Raw genomic sequence first — 23,490 nt, 5'->3', positions numbered from 1 at the left:
TTACCGACAGAGGCTATCAAGGAAAGATTGTTTTATCTTCAAAAACAATTTATTTGGGGGTATGTTGCATGTGGGGAAAGGCGATAATCATGGAAGACAGGATATAGCCTTCCTTACAGAACAGGAAGGAAAAAGGGATGAGATACTGAGAATACTTCCTAGGGTGGCAGTAATTGAAGCAGCCAGGTGTGCTGAGGGCGTGCAAATCCAGCACTGTAAGGTCAGTCTTAGAAGAGAGAAGACAGAGGGTAAAACAATAATACACTAGGCTCCATCAACTGGTCTATTTGCTGTTACTGAGCTGCATTCATTCCCATGGGAGTTTTGATTTCTACTATGAGGCCTATTGCTTTGGGTACCAACAAGCCAATAAACCCTTTGCTTTGCTCATTATCTAGTTGCCAACTGGAATTAAATGATTCTTTTCAACTGGAATATCTGCTCTGGCTCAGGGATTCCCTCATTAAGTTGGTAATGACCATAGATTCAACTTCCGTCAGCTTTTAGTTAGTTCATGCTATTGCCTTATGCACAGGGTATACTCAAATGACTTGTAGGACATTTAGGACCTCCGAGTTACTCCAGGTTAAAACAGGAGTGACCTTGTCATGAACAGTGGGTTTCCACCCATGTAAAACTGAGACATGTGAGGGGACAATGAGGCCCAGAGTGTTTTAATGGTACCTCTCCTTTTCAAAGAGTTTGCCAGGTATTAGTTAATTGGTCCTTGCAGAACCAGCAACATGGGTAAGTGAGTACTGTTACACTAAGAGGATCTCTTTGTCATTTACTGAAGAAGAGGAGAATCAATTCACAACGGCGGGGGTAAGGTTTTTATGAAAACATTTTTTTGATACGTCCAGTTATTGCCTGTTGTCATGCAATGATATTTGGGGCTGGATTCATCTTTCCCTTATACCTGCCTGACTCCAATGAAAACAGTGCGGCTGCACTGGGATAACAGGAGCGAGGAACACCGGTCACTGGGTCTGTGTATCAGATACATGGGACTTCAGGAAGAAACACTAGGAAGTTTATAAAAGAAAAGCCCAATTACTGTAAGGACCGAACTCCTCCATCCCTGATTTCTGAAATGAATTCAGTGTTCAGATGGAGAGCATTGATTGGAAAGCCACAGGGTTTGTGGCATCAATGAGAATAAGGCCTGCAGAAGGTCAGAAGTAAAGGAAACGGTTACCAGTTGGTTTTCATATCAGAAACATTTATTATAGGCCTCCTAATTAGGAAGAGGAGGTGGATGGGGCACTCTTAAGCAGGTGAACAAATCTATCCAAAAGCTATGGGATGGGATGGATGGGAAACTTCAATTTTCCAAACATCTGCTGGAAGAACAATGCAGCCAAACATAAAATGTCAAGCCAGTTCCTAATTTGTGTGTAGGATAACTGTCTCTTCCCAAAAGTAGAGGATACAGCTAGGGGATCATCTGTCTTGGATCTTGTCCTGATCAAAAGGGAAGGTGACGGATAACTTGGGAGGAAGCAATCGCAACACACCAGAATACCAGATCCGGAGACAGGGAAAGCATAAAGCCAGCAAAATTAGGGTGCTAGATTTCAACAACATGGATTTCATCCAACTCAAGGAGCTAATAGGCATGGGGTCATGGGAGGATAGACTGAAGGGTAAAGGCACCCAGGAGAGCTGGGAGCTTCTAAGGGAAGTATTGGAAACCCAACGAGAAACAGTCCTGGCACAATAAAAGCACAAGGAGAATGGCAAGAGACCTGTGTGGCTGCATAAGGAGCTTCTAAAATGCTTCAAATACACAAGGAAAGTATACGAGCAATGGGAGAATGGGCGGTCATCAAGGACATGCACCAGGAAATAGCAAGACCTGCAGGGACAAAACCAGGAAGTCAAAGATAAAGAAGGAGCTGCACCTGGCAAAGGAGGTTAAGGACAAGAAGAAGGTTTTGTACGCATGTTGGCCAGAAAAGCAGCACCGAGGAAGCTATGAGTCCTCTTAACAATCCAGGGGCAAATCCTAATCAAAGATACAATGAAGGCAGAGCTACTCGACAGCTACTTTGCCTCAGTCCTCACCAAAATATTAACCCACTAGACACCTAATAGTGATTATTTGAAAAGGGAAGGGGGCAAACTGAGGGAGGAAATAACAAAAAAGGCAGTCAGAGAGCTTTTTTGTTGGGTGTGAATCAATTCAAGTCAGCAGGGCTGAATAAGCGTCATCCCAGAGTCCTAAAAGAACTGGCCAAGGACATCTCAGAGTACTTGGCAATGATCTTCATGAAGTTATGAGAGATGGGATAGGTGCCAGAGGACTGGAAAAGGGCTAATATAGTGCCCGTCTTTAAAATAGGCAAGAAGGAGGACTTCGGGAGCTACAGACCGGTTAGCCTCACCTCAATACCTAGCAAGTTACTGGAGCATCTCCTAAGAAAGGCCGTTTGCAAACATCCAGAGGAAGAAAGGCTGATCACAACCAGCCAGCATGGATTTATGAGAAACAAATCCTGCCAGGCAAACCTGATCTCCTTCTTTAGCAAAGTAACCATTTGGGTGGATGAAGGGAATGCTGTGGGTATCGTATATCTGGATTTCAAGGCTTTTGAAAAGGTCCAGCACAACCTTCTCATAGGCAAATTGGAGAAATGTGGGCTGTATAAAACTACTACAGTGGAGATAGATAGCTGGCTCAGTAGCTGCTTAGTAAGGGGTAATTTTTAGCAGGTCCATGCGAAAATGGTAGGAGGTTCCTAGTGGAGTCCCACAGAGGTGTATCCTTCTGCTCATCATGTTTATTAACTATTTAGATGCTGACATAGGAAGCTTTTTGAGTAAGTTTGCAGACAGCACAAAATTGGGACAGATCATGAACACATTGGAGGGTACGAGCACAATTCAGAAGGATCCTGACAGACTGGAAAGTTGGGCTGTAGCTAACAGGATGAAATTCAATGTCGACGAATACAAGGTGCTCACCTCGGGACGAATAATCAAAAACACACGCAAAAAAATGGGGACACCTGTTTGGATGGCAGCTCTTTAGAAAAGTACTCGGGAGTCTTGGAAGACCATGGAGTCAATATAAATCTGCAGTGTGATGCAGGCCGACGTGGTTTTGGGCTGCATCAGTAGAAGTATTAGGTGCAAGGCTCGGGAAGTGTTAGTGCCTCTACTGGTTAGGTCTCATAGTTTCATAGTTTCATAGTTGGTAGGGTCAGAAGGGACCTGAGCAGATTATCAAGTCTGACCCCCGAAGTACTCATCTAGTAGTACTGTGTGCAGTCCTGGGCTCCACATTTTATAAAGGACGTGGAGAAGTCAGAGAGGGTCCAGAGGCGAGGAACAAAGATGATCAAGGGCTTGGAAAGCAAGTCATGCGAGGCGAGGCTGAAGGAGCTAGGCATGTTCAGCTTGTGGAAAAGGCACTTAAAAGGGGTCATGACAGCCGCCTTCAAATACCTAAAGAGCTGCCCTAAAGAAGAGGGAAAGCACCTTTTCCCTCTTGTGCAAAGAGGAGGACGTGGACCAATGGCTTGAAGTTGCAACAAAGTCAATTCAGATTGGCTATCCAGACCAACTTCTTTGCTGTGAGAATAGTGAGACAGTGGGATAGACACCAAGGGAAGGTGTGAACTCTCCGTTACTGGAGGCGTTCAAGAAGAGGTTGGACAGCCATTGGTCAGGGATGATCTAGGCACAGCTATCTTGCACTTAGAAACCGAATTTCTAACCTACTGCTTTATGACTTGACACAACACTCGGTTGATGAATAGCAGAAAGGCTTGCTTTAATAACTACCAACAAGTTACAAAACAAAATGACAGAAAAAAAGATTCATTCCCAACATAAAATAAGCTATTAGTCCTTAGTATTACCTTAGTTGCACAGAGATTTTTACCCAACGCAGGCAGGAAGCAGTTCTTGTATAGCCTAACAGCATGAATCCTTCACTTTTGGCTGGATGGCTTCTTGATCTTCCCTGGACTGCACCAACACCTTGCTGACAGTCCTTGTCTTGCTTTTTAGTCTGTTTTAATTGTATAGCTTCAAAGCATTCCTTCTTGATAGTTGGTTAATCAGAGGCCAAACAAAGCAGGCAAGGCCAGAATTAACCTATTCCAATTATAACCTGCTTGTGTCTGTGTTTGTGAGGTTTGCCAGCTTTTGATCAGTTTGGAATCAAATAGGATGGGTACTGATTGAATAAGAGACCTTCAGGACGTTGCTCACAGAATACTATTTTTCAGTAGCTATTTTAACAATGGAGACTAATAAATAGCTGCATCCAATGGCTCATGGAGATAGTGAAGATCAGAGACCGCTGGAGACAACAGGTGAGCGTTTCAGGAGAATACACACTGGTTTAGCACAGTAAGAATTTAGAGACTGACTGTGTAGTCTCAGAAATATGCCTTAACTCATACATGCGAATGCAAGGTAGTGAGGATCAAACGCCACTGGGGGCAATAAGTGTGAGTTAGGTTAGATGCAGTCACATAGACTGATTTAGTATAAAACTGTAGACAGATATTGGAAGTTGACTTTGGGAAATAGGTCTTAATCAAAGGGGGAATGCGCTAACCAGTATAACCAGGATTATTTTACTGGGATCCTTTGACCCCAGCTGACTTCCTGCCCCTGGGGCAGGGGGCTGGCCCCGATGATCTTACGAGGTCCCTTCCAGCCCTAATGTCTATGAATCGATGAATATTTACAGTCATGTTTTCAATGCACCTTGGCTTTTCTTGTCTCTTCCAGACTTTGCCTTGAAGTGGATATTTTAGTTCTTTTGTTTTCTTGAGTGACAGTGAGCTCAGCTGAGATGTAGACGTAGTTTGTAGGTTTTTCTGAGTCCTGCTACATCTATGTAATAAGTATGCTAGGTCTCCGCCAGTATTTTTAATCACCACTTCTCAAGTGCGGTAGGAGGTTGAGGACTGTTATTATGACTGTTATTATCTTACGGCATGGGTCTGGTACGGGGTACTGCAAGCACTCCACTTTCTCTTACGTCTAATGGGTTGCAAGCCATTAGTGGAGTTTGATTTTCTTGGGGCAGTCTTGTTACCTCAGCCCAGCTTTGCCCCAGACACTGTCTTGCATTTTTGTGCCCAGCATTCACAGTTTTCATACGCAGAAGTTATGCCTATTTTCTACCATGGGTTTTTCCCATGCTTCTGGGCTTGCTGGTTGCTCCCACTCCCCTCCACCCCCACTTTTCTGCTACATGTGTCGGGATGTTTTTAAGCCTCCCCAGAGGCATTGGGTATTGGCTACAGCCAAGGTTGGGGACTTCACCTGGGGTATGCCGAATCTCCTGGTAGGAGCAAAGCCAGAGGTTCCTGGCTAACGGGTCTTGCCTCTCTGCCCAGGGTCAGACCGATCCCTATATTTGGAGTCAGGAAGGCATTTTAGCCCATGGTCGGATTGGTATGAACCATGCGGGTTTTGCCTTCCCATGTCATGGGGCGTGTGGCCCTCTGCCCAGGACCTCTTGGGCATATATTGACAACATTTGATAGAAGCAAGACGTTGGCTGCCGTGGGTCCCCTGCTTTACCTGTGGTAGGTCTGTGTTGTGCCAGGGGTCACTGTGATTTTGCTAAGAGCTTAGACAGTGGATGTGTTTGGGATGGTTTGGATAGGGCTGATCCTGCCTCAGGCAGGGCGTTGGACTACATGACCTCTGGAGGTCCCTTCCAGCCCCACTTCTCTATGGACTATGCGGGGAGAGGGGTCTGCTGGAGGTGTTTTTAATTCATAATCTATATATTCCTGAGCCTCCTCTCTTAGTGAGTAGTTAATAAATGTCCCCACTAAGTTTGCTGGGAGGCACACAGACAAGGCAGTGTATTAAACCTCTGGAGATGATATGGATCATTGGAGAAACTGGTTTAACCAGAATGATACAATATAATGACTGTAATTGTACTGCTTCCTCCTCCCACTCACTCCCAGCCCTCCAAGATGCTCAGGGAACCCTAGGGCCAATTACATGTGCTATAAAACTGCACTTAGATGATTAAAGGTTGGTGAAGTGCCCAATTGGAAAGTCAAATACTGAGAAGAGAGTCCTAGTGGCCTTGTTAGGGGAAAAAAAGGGTGGCTGTGCAGGTTAGCCCGTGTATTTATGTGGAGGAGCCTCCGCTTCCTGCAGCTGTGATGCTCCAAAGGCCCGTTCAGCTGGAGGGAGGCAGACAGGAGAAGCTTGGAGGAAGCCCTCCAGATTGGGGGGCTCCCTATCCTCTGGCTGGAGAGTAGGGATGGCCCTCCAGATCGGGGGGTGCAGGCTACAGGAGGGAACTCATGGTGTAGCTGGGGCAGAGCAGGCTGAGCTCTTGGCTCTGGAGGGGCAGATCTTACTCAAGAGCAGCGCCTCTTTTGCACCTTTACCTCCTCGTGGCTGCATTTGGCAAGTGTCGAGCAGGAGGGTTGAGAGCTGCATCCTTGGGGGCGGTGAAAAACTACCCTGTAAGCAAAAGAGTTTATATTATGGCTCGACCCTGACCTTGACCTGAGTGCCGCACTCGGCTCTAGCGCTACCGACTGTCACGTGTCATCCCAGGTCTCTCAATGCATGAGATTTTGCTGAAAGCCCCAGCTTCTGGACTCCCGTGATTCTGTGCAAGTCTCTACTTCCATTTACAACAAGAGCCTCAAATTATCCTGTGCCCCAGGCCTGATCCAGGCCACGGGGCTCTTCACGGGCTGGATCTGGACCTGTTGGCGGTGGGGCAAGTAGGAGCAGCGGCAGCCACCTGCCACCGAAGGCCTTCCCCAACAGAGCCTTGTAGCCCCGAACTGTAGGGCAGGCCCTATCCCATCTGCTTACCTCACCCCGCAAATTCCCAGTCCCTGTGGGAACCCAGCGGGCAGAAGGAAATGGCTCCTTGGACCAGATCCATCCTGCAAGCCATAGGTTTGACACCCTTGATTAAAGAGAGAAGGTAAATTTCTAGCCTTGGCAGTGCAGATAAAAGCCCCAGGATGTCATCTGAGTGCTTCCTGATGGCTGAAAAAAATGCCAGGAAAATGCATTATTTATTAAAACGTGATTTTTACGCTGATCTCTTGATTCTGCAGGGGCCTAACTCTGAATTATGGCCGTGCGGGGGGTGGCGGCTCTGCAGGTCCAGAGACGGCAGAAGGGGTTTGAGTGCTCGCAGCCGAAGCGAGGCAAGGCCTTGAGATTGTGCCGTGCAAAAATATTGGAGAATTATCAAGCGCATTTGACCTGTAGGAATAACACCTCCGGACAGATAACGCTATATAATTACTTCAGAGGGAGAGCCACAAGTGAAGGGAGAAGGCTGTTCATGCTAGTCTCTGTTGATAAAACAAGGAAGGAGGATTAAATTTAGCCTGGCTATTAGGAACAATTTCCTGAGAGGGAGGACAATCAGGCAGTAGAACTGTTTTGCCTGGTGAGGTAATTACTGCACAAACATTAGATGGGTTTAAGCCAAGATTAGATAAGTATAGTGGAAAATGTACTACAAGGTCTATTCAGATGGGCCCAGGGGCCTGGTTTTGATGGCAAAGAGCCCACTCTTGCAGTGTGTGGCTGGGTAAAACTTTTGCTGGAAACTTTTGCAGCTCGAAGACAGCAGAAACTTTGCCTGGTTGGGGATTGTGGGGTCTGAGTCTATTTACCTGTCCTTTTAACGGTGGTGACAGTCATTAAGCCACATACGTCAGCAAAGTTAACTAAAGAGCCGCAACAACAGTTTAAGAGAAATATTGCTTGCTTAACCACTCTTACTACAATGGCTAGAGACAGATAGCTCAGGTGTTGCATTATTACTACAATGGCTAGAGACAGATAGCTCAGGGGTTGCCTTCTTCATGAGTGCAGAAAAGATGTGCCCAATGAATACAATTAAAAAAAAAAGCTCTGTGATAACATTTTCTCTGAAGAACTATGGGGGATAAGTGGCAGGGACGCTTGTGGTTTCGGAGCTGTGCTCTGAATATCACTGGAAAGGTTAGGGCAGACATCATGCTTAGATTTATCTGAAGCACCTAAATCCCAGTAGGTCCTCAGATGCTTCAGTGCTTTGGAAACTTTTACACAAGATCTTGCCTGCATTCCCGATAAAGCATCTGAAATGTTTGCAGGGTTTCCAAAAGGCCGAGTTCTCATTTAGGCACCTGAATAAGTGGGCAAAAGAGCTCCTGAGGTTGTGTGCTGACCCCTTGAGACTCTGGCCCGCTCTGAATGCTTCAGAAAGGAAGAAGGCAAGTAACTTTTGCAGGAGCTTGCTCAGATGCTTTCCCTTGCAATTATCCAAGCAATAAAAAAAAAGCAAAGGACTGAGGCTCAGAGGATGCTCATACCCATCACGGTGCCAGGCTCTGACCTCTCCCCCAGACAGACCTCCCTAACACACTGCTATGTCTGACAATGCTATCACCCCCAGCACACGGTGCAAGGCTAGAAATCACTCAGCGGCATCCTGTGCCGTTTCCTCTGACTTCCCCAACCTCCATGATGACAGGGTCTCTTAGAAATCGGACATCGGAAGCTTTCTGGATGGAAAATATTTTTGACAACAGGAACATTTTGATGGGAATGCAAAAGCCTGAAAGCCCGGGGATTGCCACCGCAGCTCAGACCCTGCTCCATGCCAGCTGCCTTTGGAGCCAGGAGCATCGTGGCTGCATTCGCAAGTGGATTGAACATGACTACACTGCTTCCAGCCGGGGAGCAGTCAGCGGCAGGACTAAAGGTGGGAATGAGCCCTGGGCACTGAATTTGCGTGGGTGCAAGAACAGCAAGTGCCACCGTTGCCAGTTTAGCCCCTTCAGCTGCTCCCCTAGCCACTACCGCTGCCCCTCTGCTACCCAGGGTCCATAACCTATGTGTTGTGCCTCTGAGCAGAGCGGTGCATCGAGGATGCTGCTGTTTGCAGTGGAAACAAGCCTTTTATTGACACACCCAGGGTCAGGGCTTCTGTTGGGAAAATGTCTCTCTTTATTTACCTTTGTCTTTAAACAGAGACATCTCCTGCAGGGATAAAGCATCCCCTGGCCCTGTTTTTCTTTTGCTGGGGAGTTCCTTTGGCTGTGGAAAAAGTCACAGCTGAGAAAACATGATGGACAGTGAGGAGGAGTGCAGAACCCAGAGAGAGGGAAAGTCAGGCTGGGTTACAGTCCTTGCCTTATCCATCCCCCCAGGAGCTGGGAGTCAGGCCTATTTGCTACTTCCAAGGGATGGGCCAATGCCCACGGAGAAAAACTGTGAGTCTGGGGCACATGAATTATGGAGAGAGGTGGAGGGAACTGGGCTTATTTAGTCTGGAGAAAAGAAGACTAAGAGGGGTTTTGATAGCAGCCTTCAACTCCCTGCAGGGGGTTGCAAAGAGGATGGAGCTGGGCTGGTCTCAGCAGTGGCAGTGAGAGAACCAGGAGCAATGGGCTCAAGTTGCAACAAGGAAAGTTTAGGTTAGATATTAGGAATTTTTTTTCTCACTAGGAGGGTAAAGCATTGGAACAGGTTATCCAGAGAGATAGTGCAATCTCTATCCTTGGAGGTTTTTAAGGCCCTGCTAGACAAAGCACTTGGCTGGGATGATGTAGTTGGGGCTGGTCCTGCTTTGAGCAGGAGGTTGGAGTAGATGTGACCTCCTGAGGTCCCTTCCAACCCTCATTTTCTATGATTCGATGATAAGCCTCCCTTAAAAAGGGAGGCCACTAAGAAGTAACGACTACTTTCTTGGGAACAAATGAAAAAGAAAGCAGGGAAAGGAATAAGGGCACAGAAAATAAGGGATCCAGAAGGGGACACCTACAGAGCACGCTGGCCAGTTCCCACTGTCCCCTGAATGAGTCGAGGGAGCCTGTGGACTCCAACCAGCTTGGAGATGTGAATGAAGGAGTTGCAAAAAGACAGCCTCACACTCGCCCAGGTTTCCCTTGGCCAGAGTCTCCTTCTTGGTCTTATAGATGGCCACCTTGGCCAGGGCCAGGTTGAGATTGTCCAGCAGGTCCTGGGGGTCAGTGAGGCCACACCTGGGATGTGCATAAGAAAAAAGGGTGCAGGGGATCTGGAGGAGGCTGAAGAAGGGCTGCAATCTCTTAGAAATGAAGGGCTGGAAGGGACCTCAAAAGGTCATCGAGTCCGACCCGCCTGCTCTGGGCAGGAATACTGCTGAGATCAAACGACCCAGCAAGGCATCTCTCCAGTCTCCTCTTGAAGATGTCCAATGTGCCTCATGCGTTGTTGAGAGACACTTACACACACACACACCAAACCCTGCAACGTGGCAGGGAGGCTATCCTGGCAGGCATTACTGTGGCACCTCGTGCACCCCCAGCATCTAGCAGGTTGCCCCGGCAGCTTCAAAGCCACATTTGGCATGCGGGAGCATAAGCAGGTGTGCAGGGTGTGCATGGGAGCACTTTTCCTCCAGAGCACCAGGACCGTAGCGTAGGCATGGCCTGAGCACCTTCCAGTGCCACGCGAAGTGACGTCACTGGCATCTGTCACCCGTGGCTCAGTCTCTTGCTGTGCCCCCTCATGGGAAGGACTGTGCAGGCAGGGAGGTGCTGGGAGCACATAGTGCCTCAGTCGGACCTGTCTGAAGACCTCTCCATCTCCAGGGAGGGACCAGGGCCACCTTCCTGAACAGAGGGCTGGGCAGGGCTCCTCTCCTTCAAGGGAGCACAGGAGAGACTGAATAAACGCCTCTATTAGGAGGATTCAGTCTCTGAAATCTAGACTGTGACGTCTCCTGCTCTGACCAAAACCCTATAATGAGGGGCCCGATCCTCCTCTCGCTAGGCCTTACACCGGGAAAATCCCAAGTGTCTCCATTAGGCTCAGTGGAGTTACACCACCGTACAGAAACAGCATGCAATCAAAACTAAACCACCTCCCCCACAACTTCTAACTGAAACCATCTTGAAATAAATTGCAGGCCAAACTCTGTTCCCAATTACTACGTTGCACTAATGGAGCGACTCCATGGCAGTACTTTTTTTTCCATGGTGTTATTCTGGACTTGTGTCAATAGAGCAAATTCCAACCCCTTGGATGGAAATTGCACATAACAAAAACTGAGACTAGTTTTGTCATCCCAGAACCTCGCACTGTACAAGGTTCATCCGTTCCTAGCAACGCACGTTCAGATGGGGACTGATTGTGCTGTCAAGAGTTATCCTGGAGGAAAAGTCGCTCCTTTTCTCTAAAACCTGGGTTTAGACGGCAGTTTTGCCACAGCCTGCCCTGCAATCAGAGCTGTGAAAATTGCAGAATACCAATTCTGCTGTGTATGCTGGCTACTCTGATCTGATGCACGCTAACAGACCTAAGAGATGCTGTCTTAAGTAACTGTTTACTTTATGCTGTATTGCTCTAGGAATGCAACCCTGCATCATGTCCGCTGTCTCTTTTACCCAAGCTATGGGCTGTTCAAACATTTCAGGGATGTTTTTACCATGATCCCAAATTCCTTTCCTGGCTAGCTGACCACTGCTGAGCTCTGTCATGTAGAACAGTTTCCGTCCTCTATGGGCTTTAATGGTCTCTTCCCCAGTCTTTATTCCCATCCATATACAATTGGCTTTAGTGATCTCTTACCCTGGGTATAAACTGGTGCAAATGGATGGATATGCATGGGATCACTGCCAATATCCATCCAACAATGGATGGATATTGATGGGATCATTGATGGGATTACTGCTCAATAAGGTGATGCAAGCCTTGTATTTTCATTTAGCTCAACCCTTGTGTTTTATTAAATCTGGGAATGCAGGGGTGAGCAATTTGGGGGAGCTTGGGGCTGCTTTAATGAACTTAGCTCCAAGCCTGGGCCACTTCCAACCTGGCCCACATTGACACCACTACAGCGGTAGTCATCACTTCTCCCCCTGCCAAAACACCACAGAGGCCTCTGCAGGGTGTAGGCTCCTGATCCCTGGGCTACAGCATGTTTCATAAACAATAAGGTGTTGTTGGCCTCATGTACACGATGACTACAGTATATCATGACCCATGGAAAGTTCACTGCTAAGGCTGCCCTGGATTGATCCCTCATGGCCTCTCAAGTGCACCAAAGACCAAGGCAGACAAGGTTCCTTGGGTGAATTTGATATCTTTGAGAGTGGCCAGAGAGTTTGCCATGGTGTAGACAAGCTCATAGAGACTTACCCATCGCATATACATCAAGGTTGCATCACCACTAAAATGCAGCTGTCTCTGGGGTGAAACCAAACCGCTGTTCAATAGCACACAGCAATACTAACAAAGTAGGATGAGCTGAGAAGAATGTACAAGCTTGCAACAGTGGCAAGTCACCTTAAAGCCATTTACAGGTGTAAGAAAAAAAATGCCAGCTCATCAGTAATCGATGATCCCAGCTTTGGTCACCTTTCACCAAATGAAACTTTTGCACAGTTAATCTCTTTCTTTTTGCCATTCACTAATTTTCAACCCAGGAAGCCAGGAAGGTGGGTAAGTTCATGATGTGAAGGGTCGCCTAAGTCAATACAGGCTGTAATGAATAATTAACAGAAGTTGTCATGTCGAACTGTCTAACGGGTGGAAGAGGGGAGAAAAAGAAAGCACCAGGCTAATAGAAAAGGAATGGTGTTCTGACCTTTACACCAAGTCAGAGCTTTGCCAGTCCCATTTAGATGATGAGAATTGGTCGTGCGCAGAGTAAGGCAATGTTTGATCAGAAGCTGACAGCAACGTATTTCTACTTGGCATGCTTGCAAGGGGACCTGTGCTCTCTGCAGCTTCCTAGCACTTCTATGGCAAGATGTCTGGGGTGGGATTTTCAAAACTGCTGAAGGGCGCCGGGTGCCCAAATCCCATTGGCTCGCGTCTAAGACGGCTAAATCAGAATCCCACCCTGGATTCAGCGTGGCACGCGGAAGTGAACTTTAAAGCTAGTGCAGCCCTTGAGTTGGTACCAGTTGTGCTAGCCATTTCATTTGGAGCCCTTGAGTTTTCCCATGTTTTTTGTATCCCACTGATTCATAAATGTCTATTCAGCGCCAAATTTACTGCTGCTCCTGCACAAATGGTTTGTAACCGTCATGGAGGAGACTCACGGCACGTGACGACCTGCCAGGAAAGCATCTCTTGGCTTCTTGCATCCTCTCTATCCCTGTGCTCGCCTCATGACAGTCACAGACACCCTTTCCCTCCGTGGAAGTCTCCCAGGGTTGCCCCGTCTAGTCTAGAAGAGCTATGCAATTCCCTTCACTAAAGACTGCTGTTTCCTCCCGTGCATCCTCTTCAAGTAGCTGAGCAGAGCAGACAAGCACTGACTCAAGAGCACCCTGAAATTCTGGCTTATCAAACCTGAAGTGCCCCTTGTTCAGCCCATGAGGAGGCAGTGATCCAGAAGATGTGTTTTAGTGACCCCCTTAAATGAGTGACCCTCTTAAATGTTAGAAGCTGATCCAAAGAGACCAACAGCCATGCTTTCCTAATTTCCTTAAAGGTCACTATAAATAGCTATCAATTAATCAGACAAGGTTCTTTGGGTACATCTGATATCTTTTATTAGATATCTTTAATTGATAGGGGTGTAGGTTATAGCCGTGTTGGTCTAAGGACATAAGCAGACAAGCTTGACCGATTTGAGTTGGTCTAATAAAATAATAATAATATTTGAGTTGGTGTAATAAAAGATATCAGATGTACCCAAAGAAGCTTGTCTGCCTATGTCCTTCGATCAACATGTCTACAACCTACGCCCCTATCAATTAGTCAGACGTTGGTGACAAGTCATCAACTGCTTTCACTTTGCTTGTATGCAAGGAAAAATATGGAGCTGTCAAAAAGGCCACATAGAAAAATAGCAGATCTGGGAATTAGGGACCGTGCAACTCCAGAATGATATTGGCTTCAGTTTTCTGTGTACAACACCAGGACTGTACCTAGACTTCCAAATGAAGGCAGGACTGTACCTAGACTCCTCACGGCCCTGTGCGAACCTTTAGTATTGGGTCCCCTTTGGCCAGACATAATGCCAATAATAATCAGAAAACAGGAAAAAAATACCATTTTTGGGCCCCCTTTCTGCCTGGGCCCCAGGCAGCTGCCTGGTTCACCCATGCCTGTGTCCAGCTCTGCATGAAGACCTAAGAACAGGGCAGTCTTTTTGTTTCTAGCTTGCTGCAACCTGTTCTGGAAGAGGGGTACACACGATCCTCCCGTGGTTCCTTCTTGCTCATTTTCCTATCATTTTCAATAAAGTGAACATTTTGTTCCATATGTGTGGCAGCATAATGTGACAGGAGCCCAGTCTTCTTATAAGGAGCTTCACACGCTCTGCCCCTGGACCCATTATTTTGCAGAGACCATGACAGCTGCAGCCAAGAGGATAAAGCAAACCACATGAGGGAGGGAAAGGCTGCCAAGCCGAATGGCTCTGGAGACCGTAAGAGCTTAAGGAGATGGACAGACCAGGAGGGTGGATGCTGTTGGAGGAAAGGACATGGCTCATTTCCCAGCTGGAAGCATGTGCTCTGTCATGAGCATCACATACAATGCCATTCCAGTACCAGGACGCAGCGCGTTTGCCAAGAGGATGAGCAAAGTGCTCTCCACACTGTGTTGAGCCAACCCCATGGTTGGCTATCCCATCCTGGGCTGGCAAGATTCCCGGTTCCTGGGTTGCTTTTACTGCCCGCGTCTCGGCTCCCGTTCACCACCCACTCTTTACAGCACAAACCAGATGGCTGCTTCCAGGCACTGGGACTGCAGGACCAGCTGGCTCCCACCCACCCGCTCTCCTGTCTCTTTGCATGGTTGGCCAACGTCATGGACTTTTTCACCTCTTCAGAAGACTTCCTTGTGTCCATTGATGAGTGTTAGAAGCCAGTCCAAAGGTACCAACAGTCATGCATTTGGTTTCAATCAGAGATGGTGGTTTTCTTTCCAGTGAGGTATCACTGGTGCCGTTAAGTAACTACCATCACTTTCCCTCCGAAAGCCAACTGGATGTCAGCAGCAGGTGACGTGATCCTTGAATGTATCTTGCAGATCCGGAGCACCGTGTAAATTCAGGATGAGAGGTGCTATCGATGACAATTACTACGTGCTTCTCATCATCAACCCATGTGCTGTTAGACTGTTAGATCATGCCCGGGCAGGGCTATGGGACTATAATGCAGGTGACTGGTTTCAAAATCACACGCCTCTACCAAATAGAGCCTGGACTTTTCACTCGGGCTTGGTCTGCTAAAACACATGTCTATTCAAGTAATGAGATAGTCTCGTTATTCACAGTGTTTGAACACCTGACGGGCATCGTACAATTTTATCCACGCACCACCTGTCTGAAGGCAGGCAATTTATAGACGGGAAACTGAGGGCACCTATACACATGACGGACCTCTGCTCTGACGCATGCTAATTAGCAGGTGATGGAGCAGACTCAATCAATCAAGTCTATTAATTGAGTTTGCTGAGAGTCTGCTGGAGTGTGCTAATTAGCGCCCTCCAGCAACCTCCGTGTCATGTGTATTTAGCAACCCCGTTTTTCAAAATGCAGCAGCGGTGCTTTAATTAAAGTTCATTGAACAAGCTTTAATTAAAGCGCCCCTGCTGCCATTTTGAAGTGTGGGATGCTGAATACAGATAATGCTGCAGGTGCTATAATTAAAGCACCTCTCAGAGCTGCTCGAATGAAAGCTCCCCGCCCCAGAGCATGTGTATGGATGTCCTATGATTAGATTTTCAATGAACAAACCTATACTTATAACTTATCCAAATGCCTCACTGGCAAATGAAGTCTTCGGAAAACATTTCCCTCCTCGCGGGTGCTGAGTTCTGTTGAAAATTTGGCTGAAAGGCTCCGATTCTCCAAGTTTATTAGGCACAATACCCACATTGATTTCACTGTGTGTTGGGCGCCTAGCTGCCTTTGAGGACTTGGGCATAAAAGCTGTGTAGACAAAAGGAATTGGCTGACATTTAGCACCTATACATGTGCCCGATGCCTGCTCCATCGTGTTTTAATTACAACACTCCAGCAGCCGCGGAGTCATGTGTATTCAGCATCGAACGAGTTTTAGTTAAATTGCCCCCACTGCCATTTTAAAGCAGGGGATGCTGAATACACGAGATGCTGCAGGCGTTTTAATTAGAGCGGACGTGGGATATGCCCATATCTGGTGCTGAAGATGAATCTCATTGCTCATTGCTGATGCCAGAGCCTGTATCGAATGCTTCCTTCTCTGCTACATGAGGTGCCTTTTTAAGCATGTCTTTGTCCCTGTTTTTCTCCCTCTCGTGACTTCTGTAATCCTCACGTGGCTTGTGTTTAAGATACCGCGTGCCTCCTGGTTGGTATCTGGGAAAACACTGGAATACCCTTCCTCCAGGTTGAGGGCTACTGTGAGCCTGATTGACTCTCCTCTTTCTAATTCCCGTGATCCTTGGATCCATAGGAAGTGAGGACACCTTGGACAGAAAAATCACGGCAGCTATAATAAAAACAAGGACGATACATGGGATGGAAAGCTGGACCATTGAGGAGAAAGGAAGAAAGGTGAGGCAAGGCGGTTGAGATGGCTTCTGGGGCACAGCCTGAAGGACCAGGTAAAGAAAGACAGCATCAGGACACACTTGGGAGTTGTACAAAAAATCATTGATAAGGTCAGAGAAACTGGACCGAGATGGGTTGACCCTATGATTCGGCAGGACCACTGCGTGTGATTCGTCTGTGAGATGGTCTCCATTGGCAGTAGGCCAAGAGGATGGCCAAGACTGAGATGGAAAGGTATGAGAGATGTGAGCATCTAACTAGAGGATGCAGTGGATAGCAACAAGTGGAGAACAATGGTCTGAACAGCTGACCCCATCCCTGAACCAGAGCCATGAAAAAGAAGAAGGAAGATGAAAACAGTCTATTCAGCATAGCCGATCTCTGAGCCAGCAGTCATATGTCCTGCTCTTGTCCTTCAGCTGACACACAGCCTTTTCTGCATGAGATTTAAGCAATAAATTAGGCATCATCCAAACAATAACATGGGTGTGGATTTTCTTCCTAGGGTTGCTATGTGAGCAGTAGTGTGTGTGTGTGTATACTTTTTCTTGATACTTGGGAGGTCTGAGTAATACCACGAGTGTCATTTTTCCTACTGAGGATATAATTGAGGGTTGAGCCGTACAGTGCAATAATATAGATGAAGTTTTTCTCTGTGGGGAGTGAGCTTTGGGTGTAATATAGGGGATACCATGGGTTAGGCCTTGCCTGCTAAGGCTATACCCAGGGTGCTGTTTGAGCAAGGATGTGTGCATGTGTTTCCTCCTGCAGTATGAGGACTTCTGCTTCCCTGCTAGAGGAGAGGTGTGAAGAAAACTTTGGGTGAGGCTTCGTGCTGACCCCCAGGGCCAAGGCTCACCACTTAGGAAGGCTTGCCTTTACTGGCAGTAGGGTGACTTATTCCCGTGTCCCTGTGACCAGGCTGGCTAACCCATCACTGGTTCCCCTGGTCTATGCCACACAGCTGGACTTGTAAGGAAAACAGGAGACGTCTGCTCCACATCACCTATCCTTGAGTCGGTGATGAAAACACCAAACTGCGCCTGGCACGTCGTGCCTAGTCTTGACGGTGTGGGGCAAAGTTTTGATCAATATTATGGGTGTGTTTTGACCAACCAGAGAGTGCAGCTGAGGGTGGGGTTTATCCTTTCCTTTGTGTGTGGTTTGAGCAATACTGTGAGAGAAGATTTCCTATGAGAAGCGAGATTTGAGCAATACCGTGGGGCCACTCGGGCTTTGGCCTCACTTCTGCATCAGGAGCCAGCTGTGGGGATGGTCACGATGCACTTCCCTATCAGCCTGAATCACACACTTGGCCCTGGATCATTTCATCTACTGTAGGGTGCTGAACAGCCGTCTGAAAATAACAGTCATTGCTCACCACCAACCGAGACTGTGCATGTACCGGCAGCCCCGAAGTGGCAGGCTGCATCACTCATTACTGTAGACTTCCAGCAGAAATACTCCTCTAGTGGAGTAGTGTGGGAGAGGCCGTGTATTGAATGAAAATAGAAAATGAGTTGGTGTTTCACGCCAGGGCATTCATTCAGTGAAGAATCGAGAGGAGTTGTTTGGAGCCGTGCGGGGGAAACGCAGAGTTGAATGAGCATGGACAGTCTCAGTGTGCTGTCACTTGGAGGGGAGTTAAAGTGCATGGGTGAAGCAGTTGAGATGCCTCTTCCTGCTCCTTGAACTGGAGGCTAAATTTCCCTTTTGCTTGGAAGGAGGATGATCCCGTCAGCTCAGTATCGAGCACAATGAAGAAGCCCCCTATGCCGCTGGTGCAGTCCTTTCACATTTCTAAACCCTGCATTGATCATGAAAAGTGAACCAAGCAGGCGAATTTTGAATACCGTATCGTCTCACTTATAACATGCCCCCAAATGAAACACTCTCCATGCTTTTGAAAGGCAGAATGTGGAAAAAATACATATTTTTCCAGAGTCGTGGCCAAACAGGTGACATTGTATACGTCCTCCCAGGAACAGAGAGTTGTAGCATCAGGAAGTTCCTGCTGTGGCCAACTATCTCCTGTGATGCCACACTTTCATGGACACCCTGTGTTCCCCAGGATGATTTGCTCTGTGCCGCACAAGGCTAGGCACCAGCCCCTTGCAAAGGGCAGTAGCAAGACTGTTAGTTCTTTACTATAAGTAGTTATTTATATAAGTTCCTGCAAATAAAGTCAGGTATCCCTGCTGTGGCCATAGTGATCTAGAGGCAAAAGGAATCAGCACTTGTGGTAGAGATGATGTCTTTTCTCTGAGCCTAATCTGCATAACATTAGCTTTTCCAAACAGGAGATTTTACCCCAACTTCGACCCTCCTATGAAACATGAACTTTCATGTCTACCTAGGAGATCTTTTACAGTCTTTTCTCCTGTGCCTGAAGAAAGGTGCCTGTTGCCTGAAAGCTTGCAAATAAAGAATGTATTTATTTATTTGCAAAAATCGAGTTGGTCTAATAATAGATATCACCTCTACCACGAGGTCTGATTCCTTGTAAATAGAGCAGACACAAGCAGCAGTCACCTTGGAAGCTGTTTAGTGTAGGCAATGCTTCTTTTCCAGCAGAGAAAACAGCTTCCCTGCTTAAAACATACTCCCAAATTTGGGGCAGGGTGATTTGAGGGCCGGAAGGTGCACGTCGTATCTAAGGAAATACGGCATGTGTATAGTCTCAGCTGTACTCGGGGTGCGGTTTTCCTGCTAAAGCTGGGCCTGGAGCAATATCTTGAAGTACCTCAAGGAGATAAGGATTTAGAAATGCCATGGATGCAGCTTGAGCAACAGTTTGGGTGCCTTCTTCCCTTCTAGCGATGCGGGTAGAGCCGTGTCGTAGGTGCAGCTGGAGCAAGACTGGGGGGGTTGGTTTCTTCTGCAAGGCAAGGAGTCTGAGCAGTGCTGTGGGTGAGGTTTTCCTGTAAGGCTTGAGGTTGGGGAATACTATGTGCATGGCTTGAGTGATCCCACGATGGAGTTCAAACAATCACATCAGTGTAGATTTTCCTCCTAGCAGTGCAGTTTCAGCAATACAGTAGATCTGATCTCTTATTGCTATGAGCAGTACCAAAGTCACAGTTTCGGCAATTCCTGGGGTGCATTGAAGCAACACTGGGAGGGGGGCAATTTCTCTTGTAAGAGTGAGGTTTGAGGAATACTGTAAGAGTTGGTTGTGGGTGCCAAAAGCAAAGCATCCCTGCTAGCTGCATGGTTTGAGCAGTCCTGTGATGGGAGCCTGAGAAATCAGTAGGTGCAATCTTATCTATCTTGTGTGTAGGGGTCGAGCAATACCTGAGCTGAGACTTTCCCAGAAAAGAGTGATACTTGGGCAATACAGTGGATGAATTGTAGACAATGCCATGGATAACCATGGTCCAGCGTGTGAGCAGTGGTTAGAGCAGCGCTGCCCATTGGGGAGCTGAACCAGAATTGGAGTCATAAGGATGAGCCACTATGAGGAACCACTGATCTGCACCAGAGTCAGGGACCTGCGAGGAAGTAGGACGGGCCAAGGGGTGAGCCTGGAGCAGGAGGTCAGCCAAGGGGTGAGCAAGCAGGCCGGGCTCAAAGGGTGAGCCTGGAGCAGGAGTCTAGGCAGGCAGGGACTAGAGGCAAAGCTGGGCTGCTCAAGGTCTGGAGAAGATGTGCTGAGCAGGAACTTGCCAGCGGTCTTCACAGCCCTTTTGGATGAGTCTGAGAAGGGAGGGCATGGCGTTTACCCATGGGTGTGGTTTTCCCCAGAAGGCTCAAGCTTGGAGCCATACCATGGCTGAGGTTTCTTTTGCAAGGAGTCGAGACCCGGACTGCTCAAGCCGCAGCCTGCAGAGCCACTGACTTCAGCCCGCAGGGCTCCCCACGGGTCCAAAATTTTGACAGCAGGGGAGTGGTGCCAGCGGTCATAGAAAAGGAGGGCTGGAAGGGACCTCAGGAGGTCACATCTAGTCCAACCCCTTGCTCAAAGCAGGACCAGCCCCAGCTACACCATCCCAGCCAAGACTTTGTGTAGCCACGGCTTAAAAGCTCCAAGGATGGAGACTCCACAGCTTCTCTGGGTAACCTGTCCCAGTGCTTCACCACCCTCCCAGTGAGAAAGTTTTTCCTAATATGCAACCTAAACTTCCCTTGCTGCAACTTGAAACCATTGCTGCTTGTTCTGTCATCTGTCACCACTGAGAACAGCCCCACTCCATCCTCTTTGCAACCCCCCTGCAGGGAGTTGAAGGCTGCTATTAAATCCCAGCCCCAGTCCTCTCTTCTTCAGACTAAATAAGCCCAGTTTCCTCAGCCTCTCCTCACAAGTCATGTGCCACAGCCCCCGAACCATTTTTGTTGCCCTCTGCTCAACTCTCTCCAATTTGTCCACATCCTTTCTGTAGTGGGGGGCCCAAAACTGGACGCAGGACTCCAGATGTGGCCTCACCAGTGCTGGATAGAGGGGAAGAATCACTTCCCTTGATCTACTGGCACCGCTCCTACTAATGCAGCCCAGGATGCCATTAGCCTTCTTGGCAACAAAGACACGCTGCTGGCTCATATTCAGCTTATTGTCCCCTGTCACCCCCAGGTCCTTTTCTGCAGAGCTGCTGCCCAGCCAGTTGGTCCCCAGCCTGCACCGGTGCATGGCATTGCACCGTCCTAACTGCAGGACTTTGCACTTGTCCTTGTTGAAACTCAGAGATTTCTTTTGGCCCAATCCTCCAATTTGTCGAGGTCACTCTGAATCCTAGCCCTACCCTCCAGCATATCTACTACACCCCCCAGCTTGGTGTCATCCATGAACTTGCTTAGGGTCAACCAACCATCTTCCAGATGCATTAGTTGGCTGCTCCCCTGCCGCCAATTTTCCAGACCGTGGGTGTCCCATGGACCAGATAAAGAGGGCCTGTGTGCTAGGTCAGGGATGCTGGAGGCAGCACTGGGCCTGATTCAAGGTCTATGGAAGTCTCTCCTTTGACTTCAGAGGTATTTTGATCTGAGCCATAAAAAAGGTTTCAACGAGGGAAGGAGCAATGGGCTCATGAACTGATCTGGATTCAGTTCCTACTCGGTCACAGGGACTTTAGGAAGTCACATAGACCTGGGTTCACCCATTGAGTTCAGTGGTAAATGAGGTACCTAAATAGGACCCAGCAGTACGGGAACCAGGTGGCTCAGACCCAATCTAGTGGCATGGGCCCAATCCAGGCAGGGTGGGGACAAACGGAGGTAGCGTGAGCCCACTTTGGCCTGTGGACCTGCCCTGCACCACTCATCCAGGCCACAGGACCAACAAGTGAGCACCCCAGTCTAGACAGAGCAGTACCTGGCATACAATAGGAACAAAACCATAGGTGACAGCTTCTGCCTTCCTGTGAGAGGAGCAACCCTTGGCATATTGTCACAGGGTGGTCCCAGGATGCTCTCCCACTGGCAGGAATGGGAGAAGAGAGGACATGCCGTGACTTTGGAGCTTGTTTCTCCCCTTCAGTTTAGCAGGACGCATCAGCTAACCTTCAGCACGAGCTGAGTCTCAGCTCCATTTCCCTCGAGCATTGGTCACGGAGGTAGAAGGAAGATGGATCCTAGGAAAGTCAGAGGGAGCCAGGAGCTTTCTCATATTTATTCATAGACTTTCAGGCCATGGGGACCACTGTGATAGCTTCATCTGACCTCCTGTATAATGCAGGTCACAGAACATCACCAGAGATTCTTCCAGGGAGGGGAATTAATGCTGATAATAACCCCGTGACATTTCCACATACAAATACATTATAAATAGAGCTTGGAATAGAAAGGGAAAACGAACCGTCACCCAAGCCCCTCAAGCGCGTTTGCAAATAAATAAAACAGCATCTGTGTTTCGAAACCCAACACTTCTGGGAGTGCCTTAGGCCCCTGCTTGCACAGGGTGGGGTGACGAGTGTTAATGAGCTCATGTTTGCAAAATGCTTTGAGAAGGAAAAGTGCGGGGCAAGTTTCTATGGAAACTTCTTCACAGAGAAGTGTCCGTAGAAAGCCAGGCCCAAGCAGATCCGTAGAAGAGTCAGATCCTCAATGGATGAGAGCTCCCTCCATTTAGGAGTTTCATACTAGCCATACCAATACAGAACAAGGAGTTGGGGGATTTAGACATTCCCTCCAATGAGATAAGGATGTATTTGAAGTCAGGCCTCCCTTCCTAGAGACGGTCTGACTCCCTTTGGCAGCAAGATGCACAGCAGGTTGCTTTGTTCGTGCTGCTTTATTGAACTGAGTCACGGCGAGGTTTTCCTTAGGAGGAAGAAGACCTTGGGCCCACCTTCTGGCTGCTGGTCTGGATTCGCACCTGTGTGACTCACACCAGGGACAAGACCTTGGTATTAGAGAGCGGGGACTACGCAAGCCAGAAATAGACCCAGCTGGTCCTATAGATCCAGAAATGGGTTGGCAATGAAGGCGTTTGGACAGAGTCTGCGCCTTTCATTATATCCCTCAGTGTTACGTATTAACCCATCTCCATTACCGCAGCATATGGCCACCTGCAACACACTTCACTATTGTAACGTACCTCACTATGCCCTAAGAGTTACAGCAGTATTATTATACCCATTTTACAGGTGCTGAGGAAGAAAGGGACAAAGAACCAGAATCACAGCGGTATTAGGCACCTTGATCCTATTTAGGTACCTCATTTACCATTGAAATCAATGGGTGAACCAAGGTCTATATGACTTCCTAAAGTCCTTGTGGCAGAGTAGGAGTTGAATCCACATCATTTCATGAGCCCGTTGCTTCTTCCCTTGTTGAAACCTTTTCTATGGCTCGGATCAAAATACCTCTGAAGTCAAAGGAAAGACTTCCATGGACCTTGAATCAGGTCCTTCTGCTACCCACCCTCATTTTGGAGGGAATAAGCATCTTAAAGGAAAAAAAGTCCGTTTAATAAGGCTGGTTTCTCAATTTTAGCCTGCTACTATTACCAGAACTGTACTAAACTCCATCTGCAATAGCGATTTGGGTGATTTTTCTTT

Source organism: Alligator sinensis, unplaced genomic scaffold (assembly GCF_000455745.1).
Source record: "Alligator sinensis unplaced genomic scaffold, ASM45574v1 scaffold1008_1, whole genome shotgun sequence".
Lineage (NCBI taxonomy): Eukaryota > Metazoa > Chordata > Crocodylia > Alligatoridae > Alligator > Alligator sinensis.
This window is presented reverse-complemented; position numbering follows the sequence as displayed.